This window comes from Antechinus flavipes, chromosome 3 (genome assembly GCF_016432865.1).
Source record: "Antechinus flavipes isolate AdamAnt ecotype Samford, QLD, Australia chromosome 3, AdamAnt_v2, whole genome shotgun sequence".
NCBI classification, from domain to species: domain Eukaryota; kingdom Metazoa; phylum Chordata; class Mammalia; order Dasyuromorphia; family Dasyuridae; genus Antechinus; species Antechinus flavipes.
The window spans coordinates 215,936,773-215,957,538 of record NC_067400.1 but is presented as its reverse complement, the minus strand read 5'-3'; positions in this window follow the sequence as shown (position 1 = coordinate 215,957,538).

Here is a 20,766-nt window from a genome sequence, read left to right as displayed (position 1 = left end):
TTCCATTCCCTTCCTCCCACCCAGCCCCTTAACACCTCTATTATGAAACTTGAATTAAATAAAAATAGTTATATCATCCAGATGGAAAAAAGGCTACATATTTAGATGCAAGAAAGTATCATAGGATTATGAAGAACCAGATAAAATCTTTGGAAGGAACATAGCTCAAGTATTTCACTTTACAGATAAGGAAACTGAGATTTGTTGTGGTTAAATTACTTGTCAAAGATCACAGAAGAAATGAGAAAAACTAGGATTTGAACCCCGTACCTCCAATACCACAGTATCATTCATGATTAGCCAGAAAGCACATCAATTGGATTACATGATACGTAGTTACTCTATTCCTAAAGGTATGGCAACTAGACAGAAAATTGTTCCTCAATCCTTTTATTACTATGAATTTTGGGGGATATATTTAATAAAACTGGTAGTTTTCCCAGGATCTGAAAGGTCTGATGTGCTTGATCTTCTAATACAAAGTGCATGTTTTACAAAAGAGAATGAACTAGTTTGGGGGGGGAATGCTGCATTTATTCTATGAAAGTAGGCATGTAGTACCTCTCAGATATTATAACATCATAACATTTTCATTGTGCTTTTCCAAGAAAAGTATTTTCTAGCTTTGTTGTTGTTTGTTTGGGCTTAAGGACAAATAAGCAGTTTGGGTCCCTGCTCACCAAATTTTTTGATGCACCAAGATCTTCCTTCTCTTTTCTCCTTTCTCTACCTGTAGGTCCCAATCCAAGTTTCACTTGCTCATTGTTTGGGTTTTGATGTTTCACATTGAGGGTAAATAGCAATTATTTCTATTCTAATCAGAAACTCTGAGAGTTTTCCTCTCCCAGATTGATTCTTTTGTGAAGGCAAAATATGCAAAAGGCATATTTCCCTTCAATTCTGTCCTAGTTTTTATTCACTAAATGGATGTTATCTCAGACAAACTGAGATCTGGAAAAGATTTAGTTTAAAAAAGTCAAGGTCTCTCATTGTGTCCTGGGATATTGCCAGTTATCTTGACCTATGTCTTGCTACTGGGTTCAGATGATTCTGGAGGAGACTGAGGCTGATGATTGCACAGCACTGCCTCACTTAAATCCAATTTACTTGCAACATTCCATTCTGATGTTGTTGGTTGTTTTCCAGATTAAAGGATGAACATCAACAATAACTCTCTATCTGTAGAAGTGGATGAATACTATAAGCAGTATTATATTCTATCTTTCTATGGGTAAATACTTAATTCTCTACTTTCCAATTTGGGGGAGAATATTTAGTCTTTTTCATTTTGTGTGCTATACACATTCTTGAAAAGTTGTAACTATAGTAATAATATTTTTCAATCAAATTTAATCATATTTTAAATGTCCTAAAGGAGTTTCATAGTAAAAGAAATGCTATAGTGAATCTAGCACACTACCCAGTGCCTTGTAAGGTACTTTCCATGCTCCCTGTAGTAGAATGTAAATTCCTTGAGGACTAATTTTCATTTTGTCTATATTTCCAAAACATCAGCTGTCTTCTTTGTAGTAGGAACTTAAAAAATGCTTGTGGTTGCCTTGGAGAGTAGTCATTGAATAAATGTTTTTGGAACTGAATTGAATTATATAGCTAACAATTAGCTTTTAAAATAAAATAATAACTTTCCTAATATATACATTTTAATCTAGATTTTCCTCTTTCAGACAAGGTTGTCTGTCACTACCCCAAGAAAATAAACACTAATGTGGAATTATAAAGACAGCTCAATACACAAAGAAGTTTTTCCCAGCTTGTTGATGCTTATACTTCAATAATACCAGCTTAATTTATTTAAATGTAAATTTTTGATTAGCATTAAAATTAACATCTCCTAGGAAAAAAAGAGCTTCATTTCTCTATGCAAGATTTCATTACAATGAACCGTCTCCCAGGAAAAAAAGAAAATAAAATTTTCATCTATCAGTCATTTATATTTAAGTATGAATCAGCTTCAGTCATTTTTTTTCTTGGAGAAAAGATATAAAGCCAGGACACTTTTGACATAATGGGTGAACCATCTTCCTTCCAATTTTAGGTTAAGACTGATGTTATACTTGTTTCGAATGAAGTTATACCTTATTCAACGCTGTCCAGATTTCACCTTTTTCCCATCTACCTCACTGGCACCCTTAGAAAACTATACCTTTGGTCTCTTCTCTTTTTTATTTGAATTTGACACAACTCCTCTAGATCATCAGACCACTAAATGTGACCATCATCTTTTGTTGAATTATCATCATTGGGCAGTTAGGTAGCCTTGAGTTAGGAAAAACTGAGTCCAATTATGGATTCAGACTCTGTGACCCTGGGCAAATCACTTAACCCTTTGTCTCAGTTTCCCTAGCTGCAAAATGAGCTAGAGAAAGAAACAGCAAACCATTCCAGTGTCTTTGCCAAGAAAATCCCATAAACAGGTCATAAAGAGTTGTGTATGATTGAAACTACTGAACAAGAAGCAGCCATAAGAGAATAGAAGACCATATCCCGTGTCTTCAAGCATTCCTGCATCCATTATCTGCTATTTGGCAAACCTACAATCAGCATCCATACAACAATACTGATGAAACGGGAAAGTAAATTATCTCTTCCCCTTATAGTTGCATTTAAATATATTTCTGGGGACCCATTAGCTCCAAATTCCTCCATGTAGTCTGATCTGAAATTGTGCATGGTACCAGATATGGTGATTACCAGTTCTGACAGAAAATTTAAAAAAGCAAAAGACAAGTTTATCCTCTTTGTCGACAATTTTACAATAGCCATATATGTATATACATATCATACAAATAAACACATTCTGGAAACACATTATTAATGAATAAGTGACTATGAATGTGTGTGTATGTTTATATATATGTATATTATATATGTCTTATATTCATGTGTGTGGTCTTTAATTTTCCCACTCCAAAACAAGCAGAATCTTTAAAAAGGTCATAAACAGAGCAAAAACAATGTATACAAATCCATAATTGCAATGAAAGATCTGATGTATCTTAGTCTCAGTTTTGTGTAAGGAAAGAGCAATAATTGAGTTGGGAAATTAATGGCCAATGACATGCCTTTGGGCATTATGCTTACATTGGCTGCTGGAACTCCTGCTGAATCAGCTAACTCTTCACTGCTGTTATGGCTTCTGGCAAAAGCAGTGATGATATGAAACTCTGAGATTTAATGAGAGAAAAAAAAAATCATAAGGAAAGAAAGTGTTGGAAAGGGTTAAGGCCCTTAAGACTCAAGCTGTGTCCACCAAAATTAGCTGGTTTGTTTGATCAATATGGGCAGCAACTCCAAAATAGGGAGGCCCCAAAGTGGATTTTTCTCCCTTTTGTCACCTAGTTTGACTGTGTTGAAAGTTAAGCATCCACATAACTTTTAACTCTCCAGATGGTGTCATGCTATAGAGACCCTGTCTTAGGGCTAAAGGATATTATGAAGAATTTTGAGACAGGCATATTTTTGTCAACTTTGATGAATAGTTCCTATCCCTGCTATTACTGACAAGTAAAATGAGATAATCAGCTGCAGAGTATCCTTCTTGTACAGAAAGACAATCAATGAAGCTGTATAAAAAGTACCAATTGATAGATTGCTACTGATTTGGCAAATAGAGCCTGTTACTCGCCACAAAATCTGTCCCAAGCATGATGCCTGAATACTGCCACCATTCTAGTGCAGGTCCTTCTCATCTCCTACCTTGTTTATTACTATAGCTTACTGGTGGATCTGTTTAACTCTAGTATCTCTCCATTTCATTCCCACTCCTTCATTTGGTCACTAATGTGATTTTCTTAAAAATTAAGTCAGATCATGTCACTTCCACCCCTTCTATTCATATGTAGCTTCCCTTGTTGTTGCATCTTGAGGGGAAGGACTGTTTTTTTACTTTTTTTGTATTATCAGTGCTTAGCACAGTGCCCGGAACATAGTAAGTACTTAATAAATAAGTATTGATTGATTGAATTTCCATCCTAAGATTTTGAAACTCATAAAAATGAAGATACTCCACAAGTGAGGCAGACTGCATAACTATCAATCATGTGTACCAATGCATGAATAAACTTGTAGTCTTTCTTGAAAGAAAGTGTGGCAAAGGTAAGGGGATGTACAATTTGATTGGGGTTCTAAGAGAGATCATAATTGCAATATTGATTATAAGAATTAGACCTGAACTTAAAGACAATTTAATTTAACCTTCTCATTGGTTTCCCTTCCTTAAGCAGGTAAATTAAGTGGCCCTCAGTTCCTGAAAGCTCACTGTAAGTGGACACCCAATTAATTTAAGCACTCATGCATCTGGGAACTCCTACATTCAAAGGATCTATTAGCTTTAACTTCTTCAGCAACAGGAACAATCTTTTTTACAAGTAAGGAAAGGCTCAGAGAGTTTCAATGATTTATTTAATGGTATCACACATGCCACACTATCAGATAGCAGTGAATAATAGAACTGGAAAGAGAATCAAAACCATCTGACTCCAAATCTTGTGTTCTTTCCCTATACCACACTCTTTAAAGAAAGGTCAGACAACTAAGAGTGTATGCTAAATTACTTACTTCATTATTTTCATACAACTGACCATAGATATTTGGATAGCAAAACCTTGAGTGCCTAGAGATAGGACACATCTGGAGGTGTTGTGATTGACTCTTGCCAGCCCAAAAAAATCATATTAAAAGAAATTACAAGGTAATTTATCTGAAGGAACACATGATTAAAGGTATACCTGTGGAATACTGAGAAGAGGCATTGACATTGAAGTAAGAAGAGTTACCTTTATACTCTGCCTTTGACACTTAGAATCTGACTTCAAATCCCCCAAGTGAAAATTACTTCATGATCTTAGACAAATCATTTTACTTCACTGGATGCAGTGTATCTGTAAGATGAAGGAGTTATAGTAGAACATCTTTGAAATCCTTTCTAACTCTAGATCTATTCTACTGTGAACTGACCTCATAGATGTATTGTAGGAAGGGCACTTCGTAATTCAGTTTAATATTGATGCACCTTAGAGTGCTATACAAATGTGAGTTATGATTATTTATAGCTAGAGAGCTTAAAGTAAAAAAGACATGTATATAAGTCCTATAGGATACTTCTTACACCTCATGCTGTAATGCTGGAGAAACTGAGCAAGATAGAGATTAGAGAACAATTTAATAGTTTATTAAATGGAGAGATTTACTGGGACCAAATGGATCCATGGTTGGTCCCAGGGCTGAATGAGACAATTGTCTTAAAGAATCCAGCATGGACTGTGGGACAAAAAGATTCTTTTATAGGATAACAAGAACAATGACATAATGGGGGAGGTACCTGGATGGGGATGACCTAATGGGGGAGGCACCTAAGATGACATTATGGAGGGAGGTACTGAAGAGGCTCCTGATATTCTAATGATGCCTAAAATGGATAAAGACCTTTATCCCATCAAACATTAAGAGGGAATAAGTATAGCCTAAGGTCTAAGATATAAAACCTTTATCCTATCAAACATTAAGAGGGAATGGTTATAACCTGAGGCAGAGTAACTGAATAGGACAATAGGGAAACTGGGTCAGGACATTAAAAGATAACTGTGGCACAACAAAGCTAGACCTAAGGATTGTAGCTTCCTTTGTCCTATGAACATATTATAATCATATTACCTTTGATAATAATTTTGTCTTTGGCCTAAAGCCAGATAGAAGCCATATCATGAAAGGTTTTAAATTCCATGGAAAAAATGTTACATTTTATGTTATAAGAAATCAGGAGCCACTGAAGAGTTTTGAGTAAGAGAGTGAAACATATCCTGTATTTTAGGAATAGCAATTTGCTAGTTTATGGTTTCCCATATTTTCTAGTCAAATCAAGTTTATATTGTATCTGACAGGATAATTCTACCCTGGAACTAATCTCCTCTGAAGCCATTGGCAAAACACAATTCTTTTCACTAGTCTCTGCCATAAATCTTTCCCACCCCAATCTATCCTTTATTCAGCTGCCAATCTGATTTTTTCTAAAGTGTGGCTCTATGTCACCTCTATGTTCATTGAATTCCAATGTCCCTCTGTTACCTCTAGAATCAAATATAAATTTCTCTGATTGGCATTTTATAACTTGGGCTCTTTCTTTCAAGTCTTTTTATACCTTTCTTCCACACACTCAATAATCTGACTGCACTTGCCTACTTATAGCTCTTCCAAAACTCCTCTCCATTTTTTTTTTTTTTTGCATTAGCTGTCCACATAGGGAATTAATTCCCTCATCTCCACTTCTTAGTATTCCAGGATTCCATCAAGACTCACCTCAAATTTTACCTTTTACTGGAGGCCTTTGAGCCTTCTAGTCCTCCCCTGTCTCATTTGGGGCAAGGCATATGTTTTATTCATCTATTAATTCATCTTAATTCATCCATTCTGTTTAGATCATGTAACTATATACATGTTACCTCCTTCATTAGAATGTATATGTTGAAAAAAACTGTTGAGAATAACGCCCTTTATTCATATACTACCATCTTTTGCTCCATCAACTAATTATCATTCATTCCTAAAAATGAATGCTTAGCAATATTTGCCCCTCTACAGAGAAGGGATTATTTATTTGATGTTTTAGTTTGAATTTCCAGGTCTTAATAACAGTCTTATACATAGTAAGTACTTAAATTGTTTTTAACTGAGTATTAACAAGAATTAGTTAACGTGCTTACTAGGTGCCAAGCTCCATACTAAATCCTGGAGTTACAAAAGCTAAAATAAAGTACATTCTAGCAAGAAAGTCAACATGTACATATAGTTTACATATGAACTCATCTGTGTAAATGTTTATTTGCTGTTATATTCCTCAGATCTGCACATATTTTAAAAAAAAATAATCAGGATGAATGCCTTACATTCATATTTAGCAATCTTTAGCTCCCTCCCATCCAATTATCACATTATCCCTCAAGATGACTGCTTAGTGATAATTGTTTCATGACCTTCCACTGTTCAGATAACACCTTCTGGAGAATGTTTCTGCACTGTCTGCTATGAATAGGAGTTTAGAAAAGGATCTGTGTTTGTTATTTAGATAAGACCACACTGGTTCTGGCTGCATATATCAGAAATATAACTGAAAAGGTCAGAAAAACCTCTGTTCTATATTCTATCAAAACATATACATCCTTTACTTAATCTTTTGTTGTTTTCACTTAGCTGCATGATTTCACTGGGAAGAGGACACCTAGACTATTAGCAATACAGACAAAATGTAGTAGAGAATTAAGCAATTATCATAATCATTCAAGACAAGGAGAAAAAAATATTTTATTATTTTCTTTGACTTTGAGCTATGCTGATTAACTCTCTTTACTGATTAAACTAGCACATGTGCTTAAACTGAGTCATCCTTGCTTGCTTCCTTCAATTTCCCCACCTACCTTATGCAATCACTTACTAAATCTTGTCAATCTCCTGCATATCCAACATCTATCCTCCTCTCTAAATGTGCACAATTATCCTTCTGGTTAAGATCCCTTTCACTTCTCATACTTGCTATAATAATAGTCTCCTATTTGTTTTCTCTGTCTCTAATCTTCCCCTTCTCAAATCCATCCTCCACAAAACTGCCAAACTAATTTTCCTAGGCATAAGGCTGACAGTTTCACTCCCTTCTTAAAAATTTTTCTGCATGACATCTGAAACCTTCTACAATTTCTTAAAACCACTTTTCCAGAGTAACTTAACATTATAAATTATTCATTCATTACATATTCAATACTGACCCATATTCATGGGTCTGTGCTCTTGCCACTGTGCCATCTAGCTGCCCCATGCACACTGGATTATTAACTGCTCCTTGATCTTGTAATGGCCTATTTATTGGCCATCCATTCCCAATGTCTACTTTCCACTTTACCAATACTTCTTAATCCCCTCAATTAGAAAAGTTTGGTTCCTTCTTAAAAATACTTTGTATTTACATATCTGTGCATCTCTCAGTAGAATATAAGTCCCTTAAGGGCAGATATTCTTGTACTTTTATCTTTGTATGAACAGTACTTAAAGTTTTAGGTATTTAGAAGCTGCTTAATCTATTCTGATTTGAAGCAAAATGGTATAAAGATCTTCTAAATAACTGTATTGAGCAATAATGAGGGTTATTAGGAGTGTCTCCATAGCTATTAGTCACGAATAGTTTCAGCAACCTGTGCTTGTATTAGAGTAGTTATTTGTATTTTTCATTTCCAAGGCTAACTGCTGCTGTCAGAAGTTATGTCCTATATTTGCATTTTGTAGGAAGCAATTCAATCCAAATAATAAATTCTATGGGAATAATCTATTGTTAATGATGATGATTTACTTATCCCGATCCAAAGTTGTTTCAGTGATGAGTTAGTTTTTCTCCCTGAGCTCTTTGCAACTTGGAAAAAGAAATAATAAAACAACTTTTCTATCTCTGGCATCCCTTCAGTATTCTTTGCTGAACAATGAGAGCGTGCCTTCTTGTCTCTAAGAAATAACTGCTTATTTTCTCTTTCACCTTCTTGGGAATGATATGGTCCTCTATTGACCTCTTGTTCCTTATGAATGTGTGAAATATTTTATTATGCCTTCAAATCTCATGCCATCTTTTCTTTTTTACCATCTTGGCTTCCTTCATCATTTCCTTGCAACCTTATACTTGATTCTTATATTCCTGCCCTTGTAACACTGACATTTTTGATTTATTACATGTCTTGAATGCCCTTCTCTTTTCTTTTTGCTCTAAGTATATTTCCCCTTTCATCCATATTGGCCATTTCCTTTTCTTCTTTTGTTTCTCAAGGGTTCTCACAGTCAGTGAGTTCCCTGCAATTTAGTTTTGTGTACCTTTCATTTACAACCAGTCATCTTATTTTATAGTTATCCAATTTTCCTTTTAGGTATAAGTTGGTCCCCAAGTCTCTGAATTATTACCATCTTCCATCCAATTTGTGTTACATTTGCCTTCTAGACACTTAACACTCATTTATGTGTTTGTGAGATTTTGGCATATTTTATTTTCCAATCTAATTAAGTTCAAGTTGCTATTTTTCCTCTTTTAATGTTAGCTCCATAACATCATTTCCATTTTCTAGCATTCTATATGCCTCCATACACCCATGTTATACTGGTAGAAATTAAAAATAATATGCACAATCTAGAGTCCTTAGTAATGCAAATCCACAGGTATCTGTGTAGGAGAAAGTATCCCTCCCCTCCACTGAATCTGCTCATTAGAGGAAAAAAAATGCCTATATATCTTCTCTCCCTAGCTCACTAACATGGGTTAATACTCTAAACTATTATCAAATGGAAGATTAGACTTAAAATCGTGGCTTTCTAGAATTCTCTTACCTCCCTGGTGCTTATCTTTTTAGAAATGAGAGAAGGAATATGTATGGGAATACTCTGAAGCCTTCAATATTTTCTCCTCTGACATTTTCCTACTGTTGAATATATGCCAGCTGCTATCTCTCCCATTACAGTAGAATCAGGCTCTCTCCTTATTTAATTTTTTCACCCAGATACATACTCAAACTATTCTTCCTACCCCCACATGGAGATTGGCAAGTAAACCAGAATTTGAGATAGATGAGATTGATATTTATATTTGTGAGTTACATTTTCCTTAGATTCACTAAATAGAGAGATATAAGATTGATAGATAATAGATAGAAGATAGATGAGACAGCGAAAATCATATGTGTTTGTGTGTGTATGTGTATTATAGTAACCTTAGTTTCTTTGGATGTTTGTCAAATGCCATATTTAAAAATTGTACCCTTTCTTATACATTATTATATGATATGTAGAAAAATTTGTGAATTTGTGAACCTGAGTTAGCAACTTAAACTACAACTAATTTTTGTCAGGAAAAAAAGTATGTTATAGATGGCCCTATCATTTCACTGGGAACAAGAAAAAAATTGAGCTTAGCTAGAAGATGATGGAATATGAGTTCAATCATTGCAGAGAAAATCTTTCTTTTCAAAAATGTATTTATTTATTTTGCTAAAAAATCAGAGAAAAAGAGAAAAACCATGGAAGAGAAAAAAAAAAACAGAAAAAAGAAGTGAATATAGCAAGGGTTACTTTAAATTCCTTAGCTCTTCTTCTGGATGCAGATGGCATTTTCTGTCCAAAGTATATTGGAATTTCTTTGGATCACTGAACCACTGAGAACCAAGTCTGTCATAGTGGATCATTGCACATTCTTTTTATTAAAATAATAGTTATTATTATTATAATTGTCATGTTCAGTATCAGTTCATGTAAATTTGTCCATGTCTTTCTAAAACCAGCTTATCATTTTTACAGAACAATAACATTCCATTATATTCATATAGCACAAGTTATTCAGCCATTCCCCAATTGATGGACATTTACTCACTTTCCAATTCTTTGCTACCATAAAAAGAGCTGCTACAAATATTTTTACACATATGGGTCCTTTTCCATTCTCTATAATTTTCTTGGGCTACAGACCCAATAATTACACTCCTGAATCAAAGGATATGCATAGTTTGATAGCCCTTTGAACACAATGTCAATTTGCTCTTTAGAATGGTTGGATCATTTCATAATTAAATCAATAATGCATTAGTGTACCAGTTTTCCCACATCCCCTCCAACATTTATCAGTATCTTTTCCTGTTACCTTAGTAAATCTGAGAGGTGTGAGATGGTAGGTCAGGGTTTTTTAAATTTTCATTTCTCTAATAAGCAATAATTTAGAGCATTTTTTCATATGACTATAGATGGCTTAATTTCATCATCTGAAAATTGTCTGTTTATATCCTTTGACCATTTATCAATTGGGGAATGACTTGAATTCTTATAAATTTGACACAATTCCTTATATATTTTAGAAATGAAACCTTTATCAGGAACACTGGCTGTAAAGAATTTCCCCCAGCTTTGTACTTCCCTTTTAATCTTGTTTCTGTTGGTTTTGTTTGTGCAAAGCCTTTTTAATTTAATATAATCAGAGTTGTCCATTTTTGTCTTTCATAATGTTCTCTACTTCTTCTTTGGTAATAAATTCTTCCCTTCTTCAAAGATGTGATAAATAAATTATCCCTTGCTCTCCTAATTTGTTTATGGTATCATCCTTTATGCCCAAATCATGTACCCATTTTGACCTTATTTTAGTATCAGGTATGAGATGTAAGTCTATAATGAGTTTCTGACATGTTATTTTTCAGGTTTTTTTGTCAAATTTTTTGTTAAATAGTGAGTTCTTATTTCAGAAGCTGAAGTTTGGGGATTTATCAAATACTAGATTGCTATAGGCCTTGATTATGGTGTACTGTGTATCCCACTAATCTATCACTCTATTTCTTAGCCAGTACTAAATGGCTTTGATGACTGGTGCTTCTTAGTTTGGTTTAGTACTGCTAAGTTACCATCTTCTGTATGTTTTTGTTTTCATCAATTCCTTTGATATTATTGATCTTTTGTTCTTCCAGAGGAATTTTGTTGTTATTTTTAATTCTCTAAAATAATGTTTTGGCAGTTTAATTGTTATGGCACTGAACAAGTAGTCTAGTTTAGACAGAATTGTCATTTTTATTTTATTAATTTGGCCTACCCCTGAGCAATTGATATTTTTCCAATTGTTTAGATCTGATTTTATTTATGTGAAAAGTGCTTTGTAATTTTGTTCATAGAATTGTTGGGTTTATCTTGGCAGGTAGACCCCCAAATATTTTATTTTGTTTATACTTATTTTAAATAGAATATCTCTTTCTATTTCTTGCTAATGGGCTTTGTCAATAATATATAGAAATGCTAATGATTTGTGTGGGTTTATTTTACATACTGCAATTTTTTTTCAAGTAAGGTTTTGGATGATTTTCTAAGATTCTCCAAGTAAATCATCATATCATCTTCGAAGAGTGATAGTTTTATTTCTTCATTGCCTGTTCTAATTCCTTTAAATACTTTTTCTTTTCTTATTGCTAAAGACAACATTTCTAAGACAATGTTGAGTAATTATGCTGATTATGGGCATCCTTGTTTCACCCCTGATCATACTGGGAATGCATCCAACTTCTTTCCATTACAAATAACATTTGCTGTTGGTTTTAGATAGATACTGCTTATTATTTTAAGGAAAGCTCACTTTATCTCTATGTTCTCTAGTGTTTTAAAAAAAAATGGGTACTGTAATTTTGTCAAAAGATTTTTTCTGCATCTGTTGAGATTATCATAAGTTTTCTGTTGGTTTTGTTATTGATCTGGTCAATTATGGTAGAAGCTTTCCTGATATTGGACCAGCCCTTCATTCCTGGTATAAATTCCACTTGGTCATAGTATATCATTCTGCTGAAAAGTTGTTGTAAGGTCTTCACTAATATTTTATTTTAAAATTTTCATCAATATTCCTTAGGGATATTATTCTATAATTTTCTTCCTCTGCTTTGGCTCTTCATGATTTAGATATCACTACCACATTTGTGTCATAGAAAAAAATTATCAGGACTCATCTCCACCTATTTTTCCAAATAGTTCACATAGTGTTGTAAAATAGTACTCCCGGTCCTCCAATCTTTTATTGTACAAGCTGCCAGATCCTGGGTAATCTTGACTGTTACTCCTTGATATTTGAATTATTTTTGTCTGGCAGTTTGCAGTATTTTTTCCTTGAGATTTTAGTTTTGGACCTTTGAACAATGTTCCTTGGGGTTTTGCTTATGGGAACTCTTTCCAAAGATGATTAATAGATTCTTTTCAATGAGTATTTCCCGTAATTGTTTTTAGAATATTGGAGCAATTTTCTTTAATGATCTCTTGCAGAATGCTATCCAGGCTCTTTTTTTGTTCATGGCCTTTAGGTAGTCTAATAATTTTTTAATTACCCCTTCTGGATCTGCTCTTTTCCAAGTAAGCTGTTTTTTTCCAATGAGGTATTTCACATTTTCTTCTATTTTCCCTTTCTTTTTAGTTTATTTGACTAGTTCTTGATATGTCATAGATTTATTAGCTTCCATTTGCTTAATTCTAGGTTATAATATGTGCTTTCTTCACTTAACTTGTGTATCTATTTTTTCCATTTGCTTAATTCTACTTTTCAAGATATTGTTTTCCTAAATGGATTTAGTTTCTGCATTTGGCCAACTGCACTTTTTTAAGGAGTAGTTTTCTTCAGTGTATTTTTTCCTTCCTTGTCCAAGCTATTGATTTTCTCTTGTATACCTCTCATTTCTTTTCTAATTTTTTCTTCTATCTTTCTTATTGGCCTATTAAAATTCTTTTTTGAGCACTTGCAAAAAAACTTCTTTGGTTATGAGCTCAATTCATATCACTTTGAAATTTTCTTTGTGGACATTTTGTCATTTTCTGAGTTTGTGTTTGGATCTTCCTTGTCATCATAGCAGCTTTTCATGGTTAAGGTTCTTTTCTGTTTCTTGCTCATTTTCTTTCCTTTTCTTTTGGTATTTCCTCTTTTTAAAACTTTAATGATTGAGCTCTATTCTTGGGTTTAGGGGTCACTGTCCCAAAATTCCTGTGCAGCTCTGAGCCTTGCTTTGAGCACAGGTGATCCTTGTATTTGAAGGGGATAGCTTTGCTCCTTTTTTCAGGAAACAGTCTACTTTCCCAGAGTTTTCCTCCTCAGTGGGATTGATGGCCACCCTACTTATATTCTCCTCTCCTGACCCAGGAATGAGGGTCTCAGTTGCTGATTTGTTGTGATTAAGACCTTCTCCTCGGCTTTCCTAGAGTTTGTCTGAGCTGGGCTGAAACCTTTTTCACTTCAGTGAGATTGACCTTTCTTGATGTTTTTCTATTCCATCTTGAGTTGAAGAGTGGTTTGATTCTATCAGACTCTGTTCAGAGGCTTGGTTTCATGTGGTTTTTGAGGGAAACTGGGAGAGCTCAAGCAGCTTCCTGACTTTATTCCACAATCTTGGCTCTACTCCAAGAAGTCCCACTGTAGAAACTTGAAGAAAGCAACTGAGTCTTACTTGAACAGGATTCAGCACAGGTTGTTCAAAAATCTAGAAATTAAATCAAAACCAAGGTGCAAACTGTCATCATTTGCAGTTCATTTTTCCAAAAGGAAGAGAAAAAGAAAATCAAGTCTTAGGTCTACAAGTCAAGTGCAATAGAGGTAATGAGTGAGAGAGAGAGAGAGAGAGAGAGAGAGAGAGAGAGAGAGAGAAAGAGAGAGAGTTAATTCCCAAATGGGATAATTCAATTAATATGACAGATTAAAAAGAAAATAGTGATAATATAGAAATTAAATTGGAACTGTGGTGGTAGATCACTATCAAGTGAGTTGTCAATTGTCAAGGCTAAAATATTTAGGAATTCCTTTCAATAAGAAATACTGACATTTCATCCTTGCCCCCTCCTTATATCTTAAAAGGACAATGTTTCATAAATATCATATCTTTTGACAAAATGTATAAAGATTTCTTTCATAATGTTTCTTCAAATTAATGTGTTTTCCTTTTGGTCATCAAATGATTTGGGGAATACCAAATTGTCATGTTATTAAAGCATATAACAATAATGAGAAATCATTATCAAAACAACTTTGAGAGAAAGAACAAAAAAAAAAAATTCTTTATTTCTGGAAGAAAGCCAGTCACAAATTTGTGCCTATATTCTCTCCTTTATAGGCCTGATCTTTTCCCTCTCTCCTTCACTTTCCTTTACAGAAAGATTATGCATGAGCTACCTTCTTACTATGCTCCTCTTGGTCTTCAGTTTTTGATCTACTAAGCTTGCTTAATTCCATATCCTTTCTGTTTCACTTTGCCAGACTCTGTCCTTTTCATACTTAGAACATAGGTAAAATTTCAGATTTTTACTTGGAAACTTGCCAAAGTAAAACTTAAATTACTTGACATTAATTTATGTTGAGTGATTGATTCCATAGCCATCCATTTACATGATTCTAATTGGGTAGAGGGCATATATTTATTGGGATTTGTATATTGTATATATATTGGGATTTGTATATTGTATATTGTATATTATAAATAAAAACATTTATTAGTGTTTATATTTAATAAGTTCCCAGTTTTTATGTTTATATCTATTATATAAGTACATAACTATTTATTTGCAAATATTTGCTAAATTTATATTATTGAATATGTATATTTAAATATTTATTATGCAGTTAGATTATGTGAGTAATACCATTAGGAAGATCTCGGTTCAAGTTGAAATTCTATTTCTGACACATTTTCTTCAGACACACCCACACATACTGATTGTGTATACCAAACCACTAAACTTTTCAATGGCCCAAAATACCTTGGATTTTTACTTGCAGAACTATTACCATTAGGATCCCTATACTGATGAAAATTTGTATTTGTAACGCATACACAAACATATACAGAATATTTATGCACATATAGATACACATAAGCACACATATGTAGAAAGAGTATGTATATGTGTTTATATGTGTGTGTGCATATATACATATATATATATATAATCTATATATGCCCTACATGTGTATATAAATGTATGTGTGAATGGAAATAGGGATAAGAATACTTATATGATTACCTATACATATATGCAGAGAGAAAACATAAGAACATATACATGTATTTGTCCCATTTTTCTCTCTCACACATATGTTTCCTTCCCTTTTTATGTATTCTGGAAGCCTGGAAAAACAGATGGACCCTTATCATAACAATATTTGTAAAATATTTATTAAAAAATACACACAATTTAAAAAGAAACAAATTACATCACAATAAATATACAATTTTTTAAAATAAGTTCAAAAACCAAGTGTTAAGAAACTTTGAGCTATAAAATAGCTACTTGAGGGTAGGCACTTTATTTTATGTTTCATTTTTTTTCTAATATATAGCACAATATATAGCATAATGTTTTGCACATACTAGATCTTTAATTAATTTGTATTGCATTTACTTATGCAAAGTTTCCACTTCTGTCTTTATGTGTCTTCAACAAGTCATTTAATTTTTCTGTTTTTTCATCTGTACTAATAACCATTACTCACATTTAATAACATGTTGAGAATTGCAAAGTACCTTCCCAGAATGACCCTGATTACACATATGCTTAAAATTAATTTACTTAGGTAAAGTAACATATGTTTGGGTATACAGCAAATATTACTGTATTTCACAGAATTTTCAAGAGGAAAATCTCTCATGAGGATATCCTCTTATAAATATCTTTAACCTTCAGTGACATCAAAGTACAAAAATAGATATGATTCCCTTCTATATCTTCACTATTACAATTCTTTCAGTCCGGAATGTCTTTTCTATTCCATCACCTCTTTCTTTGCATGTTGAAATCACAGTCATGCTTCAAAGTTCAATTAAAATGTCATCTCTTCTATGCAAGATTTCCTGATCAGAATAAATTAAAAGAATCTCCTTTTCTGAAATTTTTTTACCCACTCCACACCACTTAAATTTAGCATATTTTAATGAACCAAAGCACAATGCTAGGCAATGATGATGATACAAAAAATAATAACTATTTCTTATCCTTAATAAGAATATAATCTAATTTGGGGCCTGAGGTGGGAGGAGTGATATGTACCTAATATATCGTATTACCTAATAATATAGTGAAATGCCACAAAGTAATGAATAAATGTTTATGAGAAGTGCTAGTTATGGCAAACAAGCATTCAAAAGAATGCAGGACTTTTTATTAGCTGAAGGAAGACTTCATGGAGAATCATTTGAATTGTTGTCAAGGAAAGGTAAAATTTTAACAAATAGAGATGTCTGGGGATGATATTCTAAGAATAAATTTTTTTAAAAGTAAGTAAAGACATGGAGGAGGGAAAATGAAGTGCTCAGTGCTAATGATAGATTCCTGTGACATTATCTTGCAGTTGACATCAATCCATTAAATGCTACTCTTGGTCTAGTCATTCAATCAATCATGATCTATCCACTCCACATCTCTAGTTTTCTTTCTATATTTTTTCAAATGTAAACCTGTTTTCTCTCTCTTCCATCTCTTCCCTCCATTAAAAGCCAAGATCTCCTCCCAGCCCATCCTATCTCAATCCATCTCAGTTTGTATTCTTGAGTCCATCATGTTTTAATTAGGAAGAGGATATTATCTTTCATTGTGAGTTCTTTGGAATCGTGTTTGGTCATTGTCTTGATGAACATTCCTAAGACTCTCAAAGTTGGTTTTCAATACAATATTATTCTTAATATAAAATTGATTTACTGGCTCTGCTCATTTCAGTTTTCATCTGTTCATCCAAGTCTTTCTAGATTTCGCTTAAATTATCCACTTTGTCATTTCTTATAACACAATAGTATTCCATTATACTCACCTGTCATCATCTGTTTGGTCAATCTAAACTTGCTCTAGCTCAGAGCTTTCTGTCTTGTCTATAAGAATAACATAAAATAAGGGGCAGCTAGGTAGGTGGTGCAGTGGTAGAGCACCAGCCCTGAAGTCAGGAGGATCTGAATTCAAATCTGGCCTGAAACACTTAACACGTTCTAGCCATGGTTGACCCTGGGCAAGTCACTTAACCCCAATTGCCTCAGTGGAAAAGAAAAAAAAAAGCATAACATAAAATCTTGCCAGGAATTAATGTTAAATTCACTAGTCTGCTCATCTTTGCAGATTCCTTACTTTCTTTAAACATTTAGAAGGTTTTTTTTTTTTTTTAATCGTCTCTAGATCTACAGCACTTTCTGAATTCCGGTAGCACTTTGATCCTATAATTCTTCAATGTATTTTGTTTAGAACTCATTCAATTCAATTTAATCAGCAAGAATGTATCCATGAGTAGGGCATTTCGCTGGATGCTAAGAACACAAAGACAAAAATGATTTTATCAAATCCTTGACCTCAAAGAGTTCACATCCTATTGGAAGACAAAATATATGTGCATACACACACACATACATGAGCACACACAAATATACACACAAAATAAATCTAAGATATTTTTTAGGGAGAGAAGTTAGTAGCAATTGGGAGATAATGAAAGATTTCACATAGAAGGTGATGATTAATGTAAGACAGGATTCTTAAACATTGAATGTAAATGTACAAACATTTACATATGCATCCTCTCAGCAACTAAGGTATCTCATCATCTTGTATATATTTTGAATATTCCTAGAAATGTGCATATTGTCTGTCAGAAATATAATCTCTTTGGGCTCAGGAGCTATTTCAATTTTGTTCTTTGAAGACCTAACATAGTGCTTCTGGGACATGGGTAAGTGTTTTATAGGGGCTTATTCATTATTACTTATATATAAGGTACAATGTAAGGTACAGGGGATAAAAAGAAAGAAAATAAATCAATCTCGGTTTTCAGAGGATTTATTTTATTGGAGGAGAAGAATGGAGATACACTATAAACACAGAATAAGTAAAGGCAAAGTGCTTGAAAGCTTATATTTATCATACCCTGCCTTGTATAATTATGTTTATATATTTATTATCTCTCCTACTGTATTATAAATTCCCTAAGGAAGTGTTCTAATTAATTTTGTATTCCCCACAGTCCCGGTCATTTCTTAAATGATATTCCATATATTCACATGAAAGCACTTACTAAGCCTTTGTCTGTGATGGTGTTTCAGTGTACCTGAGATTCATAAAGAAAGCTGAATATTTCTTTGAATATTCACTTTTTTATTCAGGATGTCTACTATAATTTTAACTCTTCCCTTTATGACAATGACCAGACTGTGCCTTGTGGGGAGATCAGAATGGAGTGATATATTATTATACACTAGGGTCAGTGTTCTATTTCTCTAAAATACACTTTGGTCCTACACTGTGGAAAATAGAGGTTGGAAATTATACCAAGATAAATAAGATTGCCTGTATCACAATAACACTATAATCAGCCTCATAGAGAAATCCCTTATTGTTTTGGGGATAGAAGTGTAATGTCCTTTTTTTTTTAATTTAATTTTATTTAATAATAACTTTGTATTGACATAATCCATGCCAGGATAATTTTTACACAGCATTATCCCTTGCAATCACTTATGTTTCGTTTTTTCCCCTCCCTCTCTCCTCCCCCCCCCCAAGATGGCAAGCAGTCCTATATATGTTAAATATGTTGCAGTATATCCTAGATATAATACACATTTGCAGAACCGAACAGTTCTCCCGATGCACAGGGAGAATTGGATTCAGAAGGTAAAAATAACTCAGGAAGAAAATCAAAAATCAAATAGTTCACATTCATTTCCCAGTATTCCTTCTTTGGGTGTAGCTGTTTCTGTCCATCATTTATCCAATGAAACTCAGTTAAGTCTCTTTGTCAGAGAAATCCACTTCCATCAGAATACATCCTCATACAATATCGTTGTCGAAGTGTATAATGATCTCCTGGTTCTGCTCATCTCACTTAGCATCAGTCCATGTGGTCTCTCCAAGCCTCTCTGTATTCATCCTGCTGGTCATTCCTTACAGAGCAATAATATTCCATAACATTCATATACCACAATTTACCCAGCCATTCTCCAATTGATGGGCATCCATTCATTTTCCAGTTTCTAGCCACTACAAACAGGGCTGCTACAAACATGTAATGTCCTTTTAAGTGTTTGAACTGAGCACTCACTGCTGAACTTGTCTTCTATTCCAATCCCTAGCGATTCCAACCCATGTGCTCTTCTTTTCAAAAGGACCTTATGAATCATATATGAATCAGATATCTCAATCACTATGTCTCTGCATTATTTGTGCTATGAGTGTCAACTTAAATACCTAGCTCCATTAAAACTAACAATAGATCAGTGTAGTAATCTTTGGACATAGATTAGCTTCATTTTGGTAACAGTTAATTAATTTCTCACTTTCACTATTGTTGAGAAATTAAAAATACGTTAGGATGAAAATTAGTGTCCTTCCTGAAAATATAATTTTAGGAGCTCTGACTTATTTATCTCCTTTTCTTTCTTGAAACAATAGTAAATGTAACATTAGTATACAGCTTTAAGGTACACAATGTGCTTTATAAATATTTCATTTTATCCTCACTACAATTTTTTGAGGTAGGTATTATCTCCACTTCACAGATGAGGAAACTGAGGCATATAGAAGCTAAAGGAATAGCTCATGATCACACAGCTATTAAGTATGAAGGACTGGATTGGAATTCAGGTTTTCATGACTCTAAATCCACTATGCCACTTAGATGTCTCAATTAGGAAATATGTTATATATGAATATCCTTTGTTTTGATGTTGTATGCATTTTTGGATTCTTATTTTTTATCTAATGTACAGAGTTAGTGAAAAAACAAAATCTTATCTATTTTTAAATATTTACCTTGCTCTGTAATGTCTCCTCGGATATCAAGGAGGGTCATCATGGATATTTAATAGTAAAAATATATCTATTTATTTTATATAAAGTTCATCTCACCTACTTAAGGATCATAATTTGTTCTCAAAGTAAATGGTGTGAGTTCTTTGAACAGATTGTCTATTTAAAATGAAGAATAGAATTCTCATCAATCTTTTGTGAACTATATCATTGTAATTAACTTATATTGCATTTGTTCTGTAATGTATTTAAAACAAAAATCCTTATTTTTTATTTTTCCCTAATTTTTAATCCAATAATTCCATTTGTTTTAAAAGGTGATGTGCTTAAGATTCATATTTACATTTATTTGTAGTTGAGCTCCCAATGTTAGAGATTGATTTTCATTTCTGTAAGTGGAAATGTGACATTTCATCCCATTAAACAAGTGTTTAGTATTCCTTTGCAACATAAAAATTGTTA